This window comes from Theropithecus gelada, chromosome 13 (assembly GCF_003255815.1).
Source record: "Theropithecus gelada isolate Dixy chromosome 13, Tgel_1.0, whole genome shotgun sequence".
Classification (NCBI taxonomy): Eukaryota; Metazoa; Chordata; class Mammalia; order Primates; family Cercopithecidae; genus Theropithecus; species Theropithecus gelada.
The window spans coordinates 30,291,247-30,310,131 of NC_037681.1; positions in this window are offsets into that span (position 1 = coordinate 30,291,247).

Here is an 18,885-nt window from a genome sequence, read left to right on the forward strand (position 1 = left end):
GTCGTGATTTTCACTGTTGCTTCTACCTGTAATAGACCATGGTGGCCAATGTTTGTAAATCACTTCATGGCTTACTGAGCCCCACTGCTGGATAGGCAGTGGGGTCTTTCTTAGCCTGGAAAGAATCTCTTCTGGGGGCAGTAGTTGGGTGTCAAGGAAAGTGACATGCTGATGTCTCCTCATGCACAGTTGTGTCCAGCAAAGATTCAGGGGGACCAGCTGTGGCCAGGCTCTGCCTGGTGCTGAGGGTATCAAGCAGAATGGAATCCCTGCTTCCCTAAAGCAATCTCAGCTGAAATGAACAACACTTGGGTAGGCTCTGGTTCCAGTGCCAGCTAGCTGCACTAACTAGCATATGCATTTGGTAAGCTGCTTCCCCACTTGTGGCTTCAGTGCCCCCTCTGAGGAATGGGAGGTGATGGCCGGCCATCCTCTCGGTGCTCCTGGAGTCTGTTCAGTTGATGAGGGTCATGGGCAGGTGGACTTGCACACAGGTTGTTCTGGGCATCATCTTGCTTAGAGAGGTGGGGAATGAGTGACTCTGCCTGGGGCTCCAGAGCCATCTTCAGTATACGTGTTTCTCTGGCCTAGAGTTTTCTATCTTTAATAAGACTGAAGTGCACCCCTGGGCTGTACCAGAGCCCATGGATTACTGGCCTGGGGACTGGATGGCTTATGAAGGCCACAAGTCCTGGGAACAGCAGAGGAAAATCCAATCTTGATGAAAATCCTAAGTCCTCTGGAACACAGACCTTTGTGAAATCCCAGGTCTACTGTGAACATTTCAGGAGGCAAAGGGATTTTTGCTCTATTTTCAGAATTGGTGTAAGATTTAAATCAGCAGCCATGGTTGAGTGGGGCATCGTAGACAATGTGGGGTGACAGAGCCTCAGCCTCAAAGGGGACAGCTTCACACAGCTCACATTTCAAATGTGCAGCTCACATTCCAACATCCCTTTACAGTTTACAGAGCACATTCATGTTCTCTCATTTAATCCTGCAAGGAATCAAAAACTCAGAGGGTAAAGTGATTTACCAAGCCAGATAAATAACCAGAAACTTTATAATCCCAGTATGCAGGGCCACCACTATACATTATTTACAGCGCTCCTTCCAGTTTTCTCTTTGCATTTTTTTCTTTAACTCGTTAAAGCTATACTCTCTGTGTAGTATACTTGAATATTGTTTACTGCTTTAACTTATTTTATTATATATATTTTGAATGGTTGAATTCCTATAGGAAGTGGTAGTGCGTGATTAGGGAATTCTGGACTAAGAACACAGCCCTTGAAAAGGTGTGGACCAGGGAACACAGGGTGTATTCAGGAAACAGTGAGTAATTCTTTGAGGCCAGAACTCGTGACCCTGATGAATTGAGGCTTAGCAAACTACTCAGCTACTCAGGTCTAGAAAGTCTAGAAAGACATTTTATGTCAGATGATGGAGAGTTTGAGTAACATACTAAGGAATTTTAATTTATTCTGTTTTCATTAGAGAATAATAATACATGCTACATTATACATATTTGAAAAAATACAAATGAGGGCAAACATCTAGAAATAATCCATAAGCCAATTGCACAGAAATAATTGTTATAAATATTTTGATATATGTGTAGCCTTCTGATTGTTTTCTTTTCTTTTTCTCCCTTTTATTTTTTATTTTTTATTTTTTTATTTGAGACGGAGTCTTGCTCTGTCACCCAGGCTGAAGTGCAGTGGCGCGATCTTGGCTCACTGCAACCTCCGCCTCCCAGATTCAAGTGATTCTCCTGCCTCAGCCTCCCGAGTAGCTGGGACTACAGGTACCCACCACCACGCCTGGCTAATTTTTGTATTTTTAGTAGAGATGAGGTTTCACCATATTGGCCAGGCTGGTCTCGAACTCCTGACCTCGTGATCCACCCGCCTCGGCCTCCCAAAGTGCTGGGATTACAGGCGTGAGCCACTGGGCCCAGCCCTGATTGTTTTCTGTACACATATTTCCTCTTTTTTCCCCCAAAAGGGACATAAAACACATTCTTTTGTAATCTGCTTATAATTCTATTATCATATTTCTCAGTCATTAAAAATTCTTTTTCAATAATGATCTTTAAAAATTTTCTTCATTGGCGCTCTGTTTGAAATAACATTTTACTAGGGACCTCAAAAGCCAAAATGGGTAAAACTAGAGCTCCTGGGATCAGGGCAGAAGCAGGAGCCGTGACGCCTGCCTGACCCGGTGAGACACCCTGACTCCATCTGAAAATCATTGTTGCATAACGTGATTTGTATGACTGCACTGCAAGAATAGAGCATTGCTTAGTTAATCAGCCCGTTCAGTTGTTTCCAATTAGTCCCTTTGTAAATTGATTTTTCCCATTAAAGGTTTTTGAACATGGGGTGTGATATAATTTGAAGGTATTATTGTGAGTACCAAATATGGTAAAATCTTACCTAACTGGAATTCAGCTAACAGCAATCCTTAATTAACCAATTTTCTTTTGCTCAACTTTCAGAACATAAAGGAACCTCTCTCTCTCTCTCTCTCTCTCTCACACACACACACACACACACACAGAGTTATGAAATAGGAATAAATTTAACAAATATGTGTAATAGGTATACTCTGAAAACTATAAAACATTACTGAGAGAAATGAAGGAAGGTGAGTGTAAATGGTAAGATATATCACACTCATGGATTGAAAGACTCAATATTCTTTAAATGCCAGGTCTCCCTAAAATTGATTCTCTAGATTCAATACAATAGTATGCAAAATCATATCAGGTCTTTAAAAAAAAAAATTTAGTAAGCAGACCAGGTGTGGTGGCTCACACTTGTAATCCCAGCAACTTTAAGAGGCCAAGATGGAAGGTTGCTTGAGCCCAGAGGTTTGGGACCAGCCTGGCCAACGCAGCAAGACCCCATCTCAATTTTAATAAAAGAAAGAAAGAAATTTAATAAGCAATTTAAAAATTTTTATGCATAGAATAGGCCGGACTTGGTGGCTCACACCTGTAATCCCAGCACTTTGGGAGGCCGAGGTGGGCGGATCACGAGGTCAGGAGATTGAGACCATCCTGGCTAACAAGGTGAAACCCCATCTCTACTAAAAATACAAAAAATTAACCGGGTGTGGTGGCGGGCGCCTGTAGTTCCAGCTACTCCGGAGGCTGAGGCAGGAGAATGGCGTGAACCTGGGAGGCGGCGGAGCTTGCAGCGAGCCGAAATTACGCCACTGCACTCCAGCCTGGGTGACAGAGCGAGACTCCGTCTCAAAAAAAAAAAAAAAAAAAAAAATTTACACATAGAATAGCCAAAACAATTGTGAAGAGGAACAAAATTGGAAGACTTAAGCTCTCTGGTTTCAAAACTTACTATGAAGCTAATAGTGATCAAGATAGTTTGGTATTCACGTAAACTTTGACATACAGATCAATAAAACAGAATAGAAAGTTCAGAAATAGACCTACACATACGGTCAACTGATTTTCAGCAAAGGTGTCAAGACAGTTAAATGGGGGGAAGGACAATCTTTTCAATAAAAGATAATGAAGTAGTTGGTTGACTCCGTGTACAAAAATGAATCTTAACCTTACGTCATACCAATTCAAAAATTAACTTGAAGCAGATCATAAACTGTACGTAAGAGCTAAAAATTATAAATCTTCTTTAAAAGAAAAACAGAAGAAAATGTTAGTGATCCCGGACAAGGCAAATATTTTAAAAATAGGCCACAAAAAGCAAAAACTACAAAAGAATACAAAACTACATCAAATTTGGACTTCATCAAAAATTAAAATGTCTGCTCTTTGAAAGCACCATTAGGAAAATGAAAAGGCGAGTCTCATTGGCTTGTACCAGACTATATACATGACTCGTACCAGAATATATAAAGAATTCTCGGCCGGGCGCGGTGGCTCAAGCCTGTAATCCCAGCACTTTGGGAGGCCGAAGCGGGTGGATCACGAGGTCAGGAGATCGAGACCATCCTGGCTAACATGGTGAAACCCCGTCTCTACTAAAAATACAAAAAACTAGCCGGGCGTGGTGGCGGGCGCCTGTAGTCCCAGCTACTCGGAGGCTGAGGCGGGAGAATGGCGTGAACCCGGGAGGTGGAGCTTGCAGTGAGCCGAGATCGCACCACTGCACTCCAGCCTGGGCGACAGAGCGAGACTCCGTCTCAAAAAAAAAAAAAAAAGAATTCTCATGGCTGGGCGCGGTGGCTCACACCCGTAATCCCGGCACTTTGGGAGGCTGAGGCGGGCAGATCACCTGCGGTCAGGAGTTTGAGACCAGCCTAGCCAACATGGTGAAACCCTGTCTCTACTAAAAATACAAAAATTAGCCGGGTGTGGTGGTGCGTGCCTGTAGTCCCAGCTATTTGAGAGGCTGAGGCGGGAGAATCACTTGAACCCAGGAGGCAGAGGTTGCAGTGAGCCAAGATCACACCACTGCACTCCAGCCTAGGCAGCAAAGTGACACTGTCTCAAAAAAAAAAAAAAAAAAAGAATTCTCACAACGCAGTAATGATAAAAGACAATTAAAATTGTGTAGAAGATTTGAGCAGACATTTTATTTAAAAAACCACAGATGTCAAATAAGCACATGAAAAAGATGCTGAACATCATTAGTCATTAGGGAAATGTAAATTTAAACCAAAAGGAGATACCACTACATACACACTGAAATGGATAAAATTTAAAAGATTGATAATGCCAAGCATTAGAATGGAACAACTTGAACTCTCATACACTGCTGAAGAAAACTGTACAATCATTTTAGAAAACAGTTTAGCCTAGGCTGGCACAAGGCTCATGCCTATAATCTCAGCATTTGGGAGGCTGAGGCAGGAGGATCGCTTGAGCCCAGGAGTTCAAGACCAGCATAGGCAACATAGGGAGACCCTGTCTCTACAAAAAAAAAGTTAAAATAAAAAATTAGCTGGGCATGATGGCACATGCCTGTAGTCTTAGCTACTCAGGAGGCTGATGTAGGAGGATTGCTTGAGGCCAGGAGGTCTAGGCTGCAATGAGCCGTGATTGCACCACTGCACTCCAGCCTGGGTGGACAGAGTGAGACCCTGTCTCAAAAAAAAAAAAAAAAAAAAAAAAAGAAGAAGAAAAAGAAAAGGAAAGGAGCGGAGGGGAGGGGAGGGGAAGGGAGAGGGGAGGTGAAGTGAGAGGGGAGGGGAGGGGAGGGGGGAGGGGAAGGGAGGGGAGGGGAAGGGAGGAGAGGAGAGGAGAGAAGTTTAACATTCACTTATAAACTTAACTATTCACTTACCGTATGACTTAGAAATTCTATTCTTAAATATTTGCTCAAGTGTAGTGAAAACATGTCTACACAAAGATTTGTGCCTGAGTTTTCACAGCAGCTTTGTTCAGAGTAGCCGCTGGAAGTGATCCAAATGTCCATCAGTTGGTAAATAGATAAAGAAAAGTTACTAAATGGAATACTACTCAGCAATTAATATGTATGAGCTGACACATGCAGCAAAATAGATGAATTGCAAAGCATTACTAAGGCAAAAAAGGCAACTCCCTGTATGCACCCCTATATGAAGTTCTAGAAAAGGCAAACCTATAGTGATAGCAGATCAGTAATTGCTAGCAGTGAGGGGATTTGGGGATAGAATTTAAAATTACATTTTTGGTACTGGTTGCACTGCTGTATACAGATGTCAAAACTCATCATTGTACACTTCACATCGGTCAATGTTGTTGTGTATAAATTCTTCTGCTGACATTTGAATTCCTCTTTGTCTACTTTTTTGTCATTCTTCTAGCCACTTAGTCGCTTCACATTTAATGGTTCAGGACTGCCATGTCTGCTGTTTCAAGGATAGAGTTTGTGTTTCTATTTAGCTACTTTTCTTATTTTGGGGTAATTTTTCAGAGAAAAAATAAGTGGGAAGTTTTTTCCCTCACCATCTCAAACTTGGAAGTCCTATAGATGTCAGTTAAAGTCATGGGGCTGGAGTTATCCCTATTCCTTTGCGTATTAATGTACATTTTGAGACACTACGAACGAGTTCCCAAAATGATGAATAAGGTCTCCAATCTCCCGTATCTCCCCACTTCCTCTGCACCATCCCCCCAATATAGTTATAAAACAGTGTTAGTTATATCAGTAGTTAGGATATACTTTATTATGACTGTGCAAATGTCATTCACTAGAAAACCAGTAACTTAATGCCCATGACACTTTTTTTTTCAGTTCTTCATTTTTACTAGAGTTGTTCAATCCCCACCTTTTTTTCGTTTGTCTGATTTTCTACACATCCACCACTAATTTTTCCTAATGCCCCAACAAGTCAGCCTCAACTCCATCGGTAATGTTTTCCATAATCTCAAACATCGCATATTCCTCTAATTCCTGGAGACCTCTTTCTCAGAATCAGCCTTCCTTCCATGGATTCCGTTGAGACTGGATGCTGGGTGGATGTCATCCTGGTTTCTAGTCCCCATCATCCTGAGGGTTCACGTTGCCTTGTACATTTTGGATCCCTTGCTTCCTGATATCTTGTTCCATGTGTTCTTTTCTTGGTTACTCCCTTGTTTTTGGTTTGTTTTTTGTTTCATTTGTTTGTTTGTTTGTTTGAGATGGAGTCTTGCTCTGTCACCAGACTGGAGTACAGAGGCGCGATCTTGGCTCACTGCACCCTCCGCCTCCTAGGTTCAAGCAATTTCCTACCTCAGCCTCCCGAGTAGCTGGGACTACAGGCATGCACCACCATGCCCAGCTAATTTTTTTGTATTTTTAGTAGAGATGGGGTTTCACCATGTTGGCTAGGATGATCTCGATCTCTTGACCTCATGATCCGCCCACCTCAGCCTCCCAAAGTGCTGTGATTACAGGCGTGAGCCACCACACCCTGCCAGTTACTCCCTTGTTTTGTTGGATCATTACCTCCAGTAGGTCACTAGGTAAGGTAACAAGAGAAGTAGATTATTTCAATTATTGCATGTCTGAAAATACCTTATGCTACCTGATTGGACTGATGGCTTGGCTAAATATAAAAGTGTAGGATGTAAATTAGAGTATTGAAGGAATTGGTCCCTTATCTACTAGATTCCAGGGTTGTTGAGAGGCCTGTTGACTTCTGATTTTCTTCTTTTATCTCTGCAAATTTATAGCCTCTTTTCTGTATCTTGGATATTTTAAAATTTCCCAGTGGTGTACCTGACACTGGATCTTTTTCATTCCCTGTGCTAACCCTTTTGATTTGGAAAATCATGCTTTAGTTCTGGGAAATTTCCTTTGCTCTCCTTCTAGCTTTTTAGTTGTTGGCTTTCAACTTTCCAGACTTACCCTCTTGCTTTACTTTATCTCTTTGCTGCTATTTTTCATCTTTTGGTCTTTTTGCTCTGTCTTCTGGAAGTTTCTCTGGATTAATTTTTTATACTAAGTTTTAATTTTGGTTCTTATATCTTTAACTGTGTAGAAATTTCCCTTGTTTTTAGGATTTTTTTTAAGCTTTCTGGTTCTTGTTTCATGGATACAATATCATCTCTACCCGTTTTGTGGAAATTATTAGTTTGAAGTCGTTTCTGGTTTCTCCTGATTATTTTCCGTATTCTTTTGTTTGTTGTGTTTTCTGTCTTTCAAGTCAGCAGCTCTTCCTGGGTATCTGCAGGTGCTCAGCCATCTGCTCTCATTTTTTACTTGAGCCTAGAAGCTCTTTGCACGTGGCCAGTCTTGGGCCCTAGCGGGCTTTAGCCTCATAGGAAGGAGCTTCAAACAGGCTTGTCATTGTGAAGAATCCCAAATGGCAGTCTCTGCCATCTACTTTAGAGAAGAGTAACTTCCTGCCTGGGGGGATGTAAAACTTGCTACAGGGATTCTAGAAAGGTAGATGGGGCAGCATTCAGATTTCCACTCAATTCCCATTTTCAATCCGGGGTTTCTCCTTCAGCACCTGCCCCCACTGCAAACTCCTCTACAATGACCATGCCTCCTCTTCCATTGTTTTGGTCCTTGTGGACATAATCCTCCTTATTTTACTGCTATTTTAGTGGGGGTGGGGAGAAAAAAAGAAAGAATGCATCTATCCAGCCTGGCCTCCCCTGTTTCTGTCATAAGGAGCTTGAATGGGATTCAGAGAAGGTTGGCTTCTCCAGGACTCCCCCCCTACTCCTAAGCCACTGCTTCAATCTGGGTCTCAATTTCCTCATCCATAAAATGGAAGAATAGTGCTGCAGACACACTTCAGAGATACTGCAGGTTCCTTTCCAGATCACCGCAATAAAATAAATAATGCAATAAATGCGAGTGACACAAATATTTTGGTTTCTCAGTACATATAAAAATTATCTTTACACTATGCTATCGTCTATTATTTGTGCGATAGCATTATGTCTAAAAAATACGTATCTTAATTTTAAAACACTGTACTACTAAAAAATGCCAACGATCCAATCAACGATCCAACCAGCAGGCTCCAATCCTTTTGCTGGTGGAGGGTCTTGCCTCAATTTTGACGGCTGCCTACTGGTCAGGGTGGTGGCTGCTGAAGGTTGCAGAGGCTGTGGCAATGTCATAAAATAAGACAACAATGAAGCTTGCTGCATTGACTGGTGCTTCCTTTCATGGAAGATTTCCCTGTAGTATGCCATGCTGTTTGGTAGCATTTCACCCACAGTAGAACGCTTTCGAATTTAGAGTCACTCCTCTCAAACCCTGCCACTGCTTTATCAACTAAGTTTACGGAATATTCCAAATCCTTTGTTGTCATTTCAACAATGTTCATGGCATCTTCACTAGGAGCAGGCTCCATCTCAAGAAACCACTTTCTCTGCTCATCCATAAGAAGCAACGCCTCATCCATTTACCATGAGATTACAGCAAATCAGTCACATCTGCAGGCTCCACTTCTAATTCTAGTTCTCTTGTTGTTGCCATCACATCTGCAGTTACTTCCTCCACTGAGTCGCTGAGTCTTGAACCCCTCAAAGTCATCCATGGGAGGAGGAATCAGCTTCTTCCAAACTCCTGTTAAAATGGATGTTTTGTCCTCCTCCCATGAATCACAAATGTTCTTAATGGCATTTAGAATGGTGACACCCTTCCAGCAAGTTTTCCATTTACTTTGCCCAGATCCATCAGAGGAATCACTATCTATGGCAGCTATAGCTTTACAGAGTGAATTTCTTAAATAATAAGACTTGAAATTTGAAATTACTCCTTGATCCATGGGCTGCAGAACGGATGTTGTATTAATAGGTAGGAAAACAGCACTAATCTTGTACATCTCCATCAGAGCTCTCAGGTGACCTGGTGCTGCATTGTCAATGAGCAGTTATTGTTTGAAAGACATCTTTTTTTTTTTTTTTTTTCCTGAGCAGTAGATCTCAACAATAGGCCTTAAATATTCAGTAAATCATGGCATAAACAAAGGTGCTGTCATCCAGGCTTGGTCGTTCCATTTAGAGAGCCCAGGCAGAATAGATTAAGCCTAATTCTTAAGGACCCTGGGATTTTCAAAATAGCAAATGAACATTGGCTTCAACTTAAAGTCACCAGCTTGGCTTAGCCTATAACAAGAGAGACAGTCTGTCCATTGAAGCTTTAAAACCAGACATTGACTTCTCTTTAGCTATGAGAGTCAGTGATGGCATCTTCTTCCAATATAAGGCTGTTTCATCTACATAGAAAATCTGCTGCTGTTTTGTTTTTGTTTTTGAGACAGGTCTCACTCTGTCACCTGGCTGGAGTGCAGTGGTGTGATCTCGGCTCACTGCAAACTCCACCTCCCAGATTCGAGCGATTCTCCCACCTCAGCCTCCCAAGTAGCTGGGACTATAGGTACTCACCACCACGCCCAGCTAATTTTGTGTGTGTGTGTGGTAGAGATGAGGTTTCACCCTGTTGGCCAGACTCGTCTCAAACTCCTGACCTCAAGTGATCCACTTGCCTTGACCTCCCAAAGTGCTGGGATTATAGGCGTGCGACACCATGCCTGATCAACATAGAAAAACTGTTGTTTCGTGTAGCCACCTTCATCAATGATTTTAGCTGGATCTTCTAGACGACTTGCTGCAGCTTCTCCACCAGCACTTGCTGCTTCTCCTTGTACTTTATGTTCTGGAGGTGACTTCTTTCTTTCAACCTCATAAACCAACCTCTGCTAGCTTCAGGCTTCTCTTCTGCAGCTTCCTCACCTCTCTCAGCCTTCATAAAACTGAGAGTTAAAGCCCTGCTCTGGATGAGACTTTAGTTTAAGGGAATGTTGTGGCTGCTCCGATCTATCCAGACCACCAAAAGTTTTCTCCACATCAGCACTGCTCCGATCTATCCAGACCACCAAAAGTTTTCTCCACATCAGCAATAAAACTGTTTTGTTTTCTTAAAATTTGTGTGTTCACTGAAGTAGTACTTTCAATTTCCTTCAAGAACTTTCTCTTTGCATTCATAACTTCTGTGTTTGATGCAAGAGGGCTAGCTTTTGGGTTAGCTCAGCTTTCAACATGCCCTTCTCACTAAGCTTGATCATTTCTAGCTTTTTATTTTATTTATTTTTTAATTTAATTTTTTTTCCTGAGGCGGGGTCTTGCTCTGTTGCCCAGGCTGGAGTGCAGTGGTGCAATCTCAGCTCAATGCAACCTCTGCCTCCCAGATTCAAGCAATTCTCCTGCCTCAGCCTCCCAAGTAGCTGGGATTACAGGTTTGTGCCACCACGCGCAGCTAATTTTTGTATTTTTATTAGAGATGGGGTTTCACCATGTTGGCCAGGCTGGTCTCAAACTTCTGTGATCCACCCACCTCCATCTCCCAAAGTACTGGGATTACAGGTGTGAGATTTTTATGTTCTGGAGGTGGCGTCAGCCCTAGATTTTTATTTAAAATGAAAGACCTACAACTCTTCCTTTCACTTGAACACTTAGGGGCCATCATAGGGTTATTAATTGGCTTAATTTCAATATTCTTGTGTCTCAAGAGATAAGGAGGCCTGAGGAGAGGGAGAGAGACAAGGGAATGGCCGGCTGGTGGAGCTGTCAGAACACGCATCACATTTATCCATGAAGTTTGCCATCTTACATGGGTGGGGTTTGTGGCACCCTCAAAAGTTACAGCAGTGACATCAAAGATCACTGATCACCATAACAGATATAATAACAATGGAAATGGTTGAAATAGTGTGAGAATTACTAACATGTGACACAGACACGGAGCGAGCACGTGTTATCAGGAACGCGGCGCTGGAAAACCTGCTCAGCATGGTCGCCGCAAACCTTCCAGTTTTGTTTTTTTAATGTAGTATCTCTGAAGTTCAATAAAGTGAAGCACAATACAATGAGGTATGTCTATAGATAAATTTTATTTTATTTTATTTTACTATTGTTATTTTTTGACACGGAGTCTCACTCTGTCACCCAGGCTGGAGTGCAATGGCAAGATCTCATCTCACTGCAACCTTCGCCCCCAGGTTTAAGCAATTCTCCTGCCTCAGCCTCCTGAGTAGCTGGGACTACAGGTGCCTGCCACCACACCTGGCTAATTTTTGTGTTTTTAGTAGAGATGGGGTTTTGCCATGTTGGCCAGGCTGGTCTCCAACTCCTAGCCTCAAGTTATCTGCCTGCCTCAGCCTCCCAAAGCGCTGGGATTACAGGTGTGAGCCACCAGGCTTGGCAGATACATTTTATTTTAATTTTTTAGAGACGGGGGAGGGGGTCTCACTATGCTTTCCAGGCTGGTCTTGAACTCCTGGCTCAAGCAATCTTCCCATCTCAGCCTACCAAATTGTTGGGATTATAGGCGAGAGCCACTGCACCCAGCCAAATTTCAGGAACTCTTTCTATTCTGAAATTGCATGTTTCAGGAAACCAGACCTGGTCTCCATGGGTATTTTATTTGTTTGTCATATTTTTGGTGTTCCCAAAATGTGCCGCCAGCCTCCTTTTCTGGATTTCTTCTACCTTTCTCCAGAATCAATGGATCCTTGAGCAGAGCTGGCTCCATGGGTTTTGTAAAGGCTACAGAGTCCCAGGACCTCGTATTCAGGAGGGCCTCATGCTTGGTTTAATCTTCCGCTCTCACTGTCTTGAAATTCTTACTAACTTTTGAGCAACGGGCTACATATTTTCATCTTGTGTTGGTTCCCACAAATTAGGTAGCCAGTCCTGGCCATGGGACAGTCACAAGCCAGAAGTCACCTTTCAAAGATCTTAACGCTCATGGCCAGAGACAGAACTTCTGTGGCTGTTACCCTGCTTCCTGGAAGGGAGGGAGGAGCAAGACCGGTTTGCCCCAAGCCTATAAATGGATAAACCAGTCCCCAACAGGTTCTGCAACTTGCCTGAGATCTTATCGCTCATGAGTTTGGGAAACTCTTGAGTTATTTAAGCCACACTCTTAGAAGGTTGTTTTGCTTCTGTTTAACTGGTGCTGTGCCTTCTGGCTATTGAGCTCCTATGACAAAGTGATTTTGCATCCAGAGTACTTTATTCATTCATCCATTCATTCACTAAAGAAACCTTTATTAAGCACTTGGTCTGTTAGCAGAAAAAGGAGGCTCTTTGGAACAGGCAGAATGGAGTTAAGTTCCCTCTTGGCCTCTTGCTGGTTGGGTGACCTGATTACACCTCCTGAGCCTCAGTTTCCTTTACTGTTTAATGACAACAGTTAAGAGATCATTTGGGTAATGGGCCTGGTACAATGCCTGACAGAGTCTGTGCCTAGCAAATACCCACTCCTTAGCCTTCCTCAGGGCTATGCAACCTGCAGGTGGTTGCAGTTTTAGTTATGGGCAGACCAGGCTACCAGCAGGCCTTGGAGCGCCTGGAGGATCCATTCAGAGGGCAAGTGCTGGATACTCTCTTCTCTCCAGCAGGAACATGGAAGGTGGATGAGAAGCAGCAAGGATGATGTTTGCCTTCTGGATCATCCCTGTGCCTTGTGATTAGCATTTAATAGGCTCCCAGAAAGCTTTGAAGATAATCATATGTCTACCCCTCCCTTTTGACTGATGATCTTGATGTGATATACACTTATGGCAGTGAGGAAATTGGGACGCCCTTGCAATGAGCCAAGAGTTGCTCTTTAGCTTTCAAAAACTTAAAGTCTAGTGAAAATTCAGCCCACAATGGAGTGGCACAGGAATTTGTCTTCAGAAATGCCTCCTCCACAAAGCTGTTTTGTGGGATGAATGAGGGACGATATGGCAAAATAAGCTTAATGACAATTTATGGTATTCGTACCTCACTTTTCCGTGTACAAAGTTTTGACAAAGTCCTTGTATATCCATCATCCCATTCGTGCCTTCAAGCCCCGTAAGGTGGTCTGATAAAGTTATCACTCCCAGACTGCAGATGAGAAAACTGAGACTCATTGAAGTGATTCGTCCAGGCCATATAGCTAGCAGGGAAGTAGCAGGGCCAGGACTTAAATCTACTACTCTCTTGAGTCCAGAGACCCTCCTCTGTTGCCTCAAGGCAGTATTTAGCGATTGCCACACCTCTTTAGCTAAACTTTTAGCTGACTTGTTCTGAGTTCTAAGCCCTGGGATGTTGGCAGTATCAGGGGGTGAGGAGGAGGTGGTGGGACCAGCTCCAATGTGGCCACACCCTGAATATCAGGGCTGCAGCCCAGTTGAGTTGTGGCCACATTCCTTGAATTCCCGTGACCTGGTCACATAAGAATAATGCAGCCCCTGGGGTGGTCTCATCAGAGCCAGATCTGTCCCTCTCACCACTCAAGGGCTCATTCCTGTAATTCTGCCTCTCTCCTATGTAACCCACGCTTGATTTCCATTAGCATACAAAATGCTGCAGTCGTTCAAATTCTCTTCAACTCCCTTCAGCTCTTGCCCAAGTCTTGCTCCCCCTTTCAGGGAGTTGTCACCACTTGTGTCCCCTTTCCCTCCTCTCATTCTGCCTTAAACCTGCTCCAATTAAACTTTCATCCTTATCACTTTCCTGAAATCACCGTGTCAATGCTGTGTATCTTGCTAAGTCCTATGCTGAACTCACTCAAACTCTTAATAGCATTTGACATTTCTTTCTTCTTGAAACTTGCTTCATGTAGCTTACGGTCACCACACTCCTCTGGTTCTCCTCCTTCTCCATCATCTTTGCTGGATGTTTCTGCTGTCCCTGACTTCTAATGCTATGGTGTCCTGCGACTTAGCCCTGGGCTCTCCTCTCCCACCTGCCATCTACCCTCACTTCCTAGGTGTCTTCACTTTGTCCATGGCTTTATAGCCCCCATAGACACTGATGACTTCCAAATTCATATCTCCAGCCAGAATATCTCCTTGGAATTCCAAACTCATGTGTTGACTTCCTCCTCAATATTTTCTCTTGTATTACCGATAGACATGTCAAATTTTGTCCCAAATCTTGAGTTTTCACCCCAACATCTGCTCACAATCATCTCGTAGTCTCCTCCACTCACTACAGTATGGCATCCTTGATTCCTCTCTTTTGCTCACAACTACATCCAGTCCATTGTTGGCTCCACCTTCAAAACACACCTGTTTCTCATTGCCCTTCTCTAGTGCCCTACACCAGGCACCACATACATCTTTAGGCTGGATTCCTGGTACAGCCTCCCAATTAGTCATCTCCATTGTGCCCTTATCCTTTATAGTCAGCCTGAGTAAGACTTCAAGGCATAAATCAGACTGCATCATTCCTCTGTTCAAAATCCTTCAATGACTTCTCCACTGACTTAGAATTAGATCAAAATACCTAACCATGGTCCCAGACAGAATATTCAAAATACCCATATTTAACATCTGGTAGAGGAATGCATAGTCATATATAAGTTTCTATATAAATCAAACATTTTAAATATATTATCTTCTATTTTCCAAATGAACCAAACTATATTTATCTATATAATAAAACTGCTGGCTGGGTGTGGTGGCTCACACCTGTAATCCCAGCACCGTGGGAAGCCGAGGCGGGAGGATCACTTGAGGTCAGGAGTTCAAGGCCAGCCTGGCCAACATGGGGAAACCCCATCTCTACCAAAAATACAAAAATTAACTGGGCATGGTGGCACAAACCTGTAATCCCAGCTACTTGGGAGGCTGAGGCAGAAGAATCGTTGGAACTCAGGAGGCAGAGGTTGCAGCAAGCCGAGATTGTGCCACTGCACTCTAGCATGGGCAACAGAGTGAGACTCCATCTCAAAAAAAAAAAATCTGCTTGAAAAATGATATTAATATAACACAGAGCATGCATCAAATCAGCCTAATACTCTAAGTCATTTATTGGTTTTCAGAAATAATTGGTGTGAACAGTGAACAATCTGAAAAAGAAATTAAAAAACTAATCCCATTTACAATAGCCAAAGAAAATGAAATACCTAGGAATTAACCAAAGAAGTAAAAGATCTCTATAATGTAAACTACAAAACAGTGATGAAAGGAATTGAAGAGGACACCAAAAAATGGAGCGATATTCTATGTCCATGGATTGGAATAATCAATGTTGTTAAAATGTCCATACTACCCAAAGCAATCTACAGAGTCAATGCAATCCCTATCAAAATACCGATGACATTCTTCACAGAAAGGCAAATAACTGCCGTAAAATTTATGTGGAACCACAAAAGACCCCGAATGCCAAAGTTATCCTAAGCAAAAAGAACAAAGCTGGAGGTATCACATTAACTGACTTCAAATTATACTCAGAGCTATAGTAATCAAAATAGTATGCTATTAGCATAAAAACAGACACATAGCCCAACAGAACAGAATAGAGAACACAGAAACAAATCCACACACTTACAGTAAACTAATTTTTGACAAAGGGGCCAAGAACATACACTGAGGAAAAGAGTCTCTTCAATAAATGGTGCTGGGAAAACTAAATATCCATAAGCAAAATAACAAAACTAGACCCCTATGGCCGGGCGCGGTGGCTCAAGCCTGTAATCCCAGCACTTTGGGAGGCCGAGACGGGCGGATCACGAGGTCAGGAGATCGAGACCATCCTGGCTAATACCGTGAAACCCCGTCTCTACTAAAAATACAAAAAACTAGCCGGGCGAGGTGGCGGGCGCCTGTAGTCCCAGCCACTCGGGAGGCTGAGGCAGGAGAATGGCGTAAACCCGGGAGGCGGAGCTTGCAGTGAGCTGAAATCTGGCCACTGCACTCCAGCCCGGGTGACAGAGCGAGACTCCGTCTCAAAAAAAAAAAAAAAAAAAAAACTAGACCCCTATATCTCACCACATACAAAAATCAAATTGAAATGGATTAAAGACTTAAATCTAAGACCTCAAAATATGAAACTACTAAAAGAAAACATTGGGGAAATTCCCCAGGACATTGGTCTGGGCAAAAATTTCTTGATTAATACCCCACAAGCACAGGCAACCAAAGCAAAAATGGACAAATTAGATCACATCAAATTAAAAAGCTTCTGCACAGCAGAGGAAACAATCGACAAAGTGAAGAGACAACCCGCAGAATGGGAGAAAATATTTGCTAGCTATCCATCTGACAAGTGATTATTAGCCAGAATATATAAGGAGCTCAAACAAGTCTACAGGAAAAAAATTCTAATAATCCAATAAAGAAATCAGCAAAATATTTTAATAGACATTTCTCAAAAGAAGACATACAAATGGCAAACAGGTATATGAAAAGGTGCTCAACATCATCGATCATCAGAGAAATGAATATCAAAACTACAATCTCGGCTGGGCATGGTGGCTCACGCCTGTAATCTCAGCACTTTGGTAGGCCGAGGCAGGTGAATCACGAGGTCAAGAGATAGAGACCATCTTGGCCAACATGGTGAAACCCCGTCTCTACTAAAAAAATACAAAAATTAGCTGGGTGTGGTGGCACGTGCCTATAGTCCCAGCTACTCGGGAGGCTGAGGCATGAGAATCGCTTGAACCTGGGGGGCGGAAGTTGTAGTGAGCTGAGATTGTGTCACTGCACTCCAGCCTGGGCAAGAGCAAGACTCTGTTTCAAAACAAACAAACAACAACAACAACAAAACCCTACAATCTCATCCCAGTTAAAATAGTTTATATCCAAAAGACAGGCAATAACAAACACTGGTGAGGATGTAGAGAAATCAGAACCCTCAAACACTGTTGGTGGGGATGCAAATTAGTACAAGCATTAGGGAGAACAGTTTGGAGGTTCCTCAAAAAACTAAAAATAGAGTTACCATATGATCCAGCAATCCCACTGCTGGATATATACTCAAAGGAAAGGAAATCAATATATTGAAGAGATACCTGCACTCCCATGTTTATTGCAGCACTGTTTACAATAGCCAAGGTTTAGAAGCCACCTAAGTGTCTGTCACAAGATGAATGGATAAAGAAAGTGTGGTACATATTCACAATGGAGTACTATTCAGCCATGCAAAAGAGTGAAATCCTGTCATTTGTAATAACATGAATGGAACTGGAAGTCATTATGTTAAGTGAAGTAAGCCAGGCACAGAAAGACAAACGTCACATGTTCTCACTTATTTGTGGGATCTAAAAATCAAAACAATTCACTTTATGGAGATAGAGAGTAGAAGATTGGTTATCAGAGGCTGGGCCAGGTAGTTGGTCAGGGGCAGGGAATGGTGAAGAGGGAGGTGGGGATGGTTAATGAATACAAAAGTAATAGAAAGAACGAATAAGACCTAGTATTTGCTAGCACAACAGGGTGACTATAGTCAATAATAATTTACTTGTGCTTTTAAAAATAACTAAGAGAGTATATGGCCAGGCACGGTGGCTCACACCTGTAATCTCAGCACTTTGGGAGGCCGAGGCGGGCAGATCATGAGGTCAGGAGATCGAGACCATCCTGGCTAACACGGTGAAACCCCATCTCTACTAAAAATACAAAAAAAGTTAGCCAGGCATGGTGGCGGGTGCCTGTAGTCCCAGCTACTTGGGAAGCTGAGGCAGGAGAATGGCATGAATCCAGGAGCAGAGGTTGCAGTGAGCCAAGATCTTGCCACTGCACTCCAGCCTAGATTACTGTATGATTTATTTTTTCTCTTTTATTTATTTTTTAAATCTTTATTCTTTTTTCTCTACTTTTTCTTTTAACATTTTTTAATTTTGAGAAAAGGTCTTGCTTTGTCACCTAGGCTAGAATGCAGTGGCATGACCACAGCTCACTGCAGCCTTAACCGATCCTCCCACCTCAGTCTCCCTAGTACCTGAGAGTATAGGACTGTGCCACCACACCCAGCTAATTTTTTTAATTTTTTGCAGAAATGAGGTCTCATTATATTGCCCAGGCTGATCTCAAACTCCTGGGCTTAAGTGTTCTGTCCACCATGGCCTCCCAAAATGCTGAGATTACAGGCTTGATGTTAAACTAACCTTGCATTCCTAGAATAAACCTAACTTGGCTATGATTTATTATCCTATTTATATATTGCTGAACACAACAGGATGTACATTCAATTTACTGATGTTTTGTTTGGAACTTTTGCAAGTATGTTTATAAGAGGAATTGATCTTTAATTTTGACTTTTCTTGAAATATCCTTGTCAAGTTTTGGTGTCAACGTCATGCTTGTCTCCTAAAATGTGTTGGTAAATGCTCCTCTTTTTTCATTATTTGGAAGCATCTGTATAAGATGGGTGTTCTTTCTTTCTTTTTACAATTATTATTATTATTATTGAGACAGAGTCTCACTCTGTCAACCAGGCTGGAGTGCAATGGCACGATCTTGGCCCACTGCAACCTCCACCTCCCAGGTTCAAGCAATTCTTGTGCCTCAGCCTCCCAAGTAGCTGGGATTACAGGCGTGCAACACCATGCCCGGATAATTTTTGTACTTTTAATACAGATGAGGTTTTGTCATGTTGGTCAGGTTGGTCTCGAACTCCTGGCCTCAAATGTTCTCCTGCCTCAGCCTCCTAAAGTTCTAGATTACAGGCACGAGCCACCATGACTGGCCTATTTCTTTCTTAAAAATTTGGTA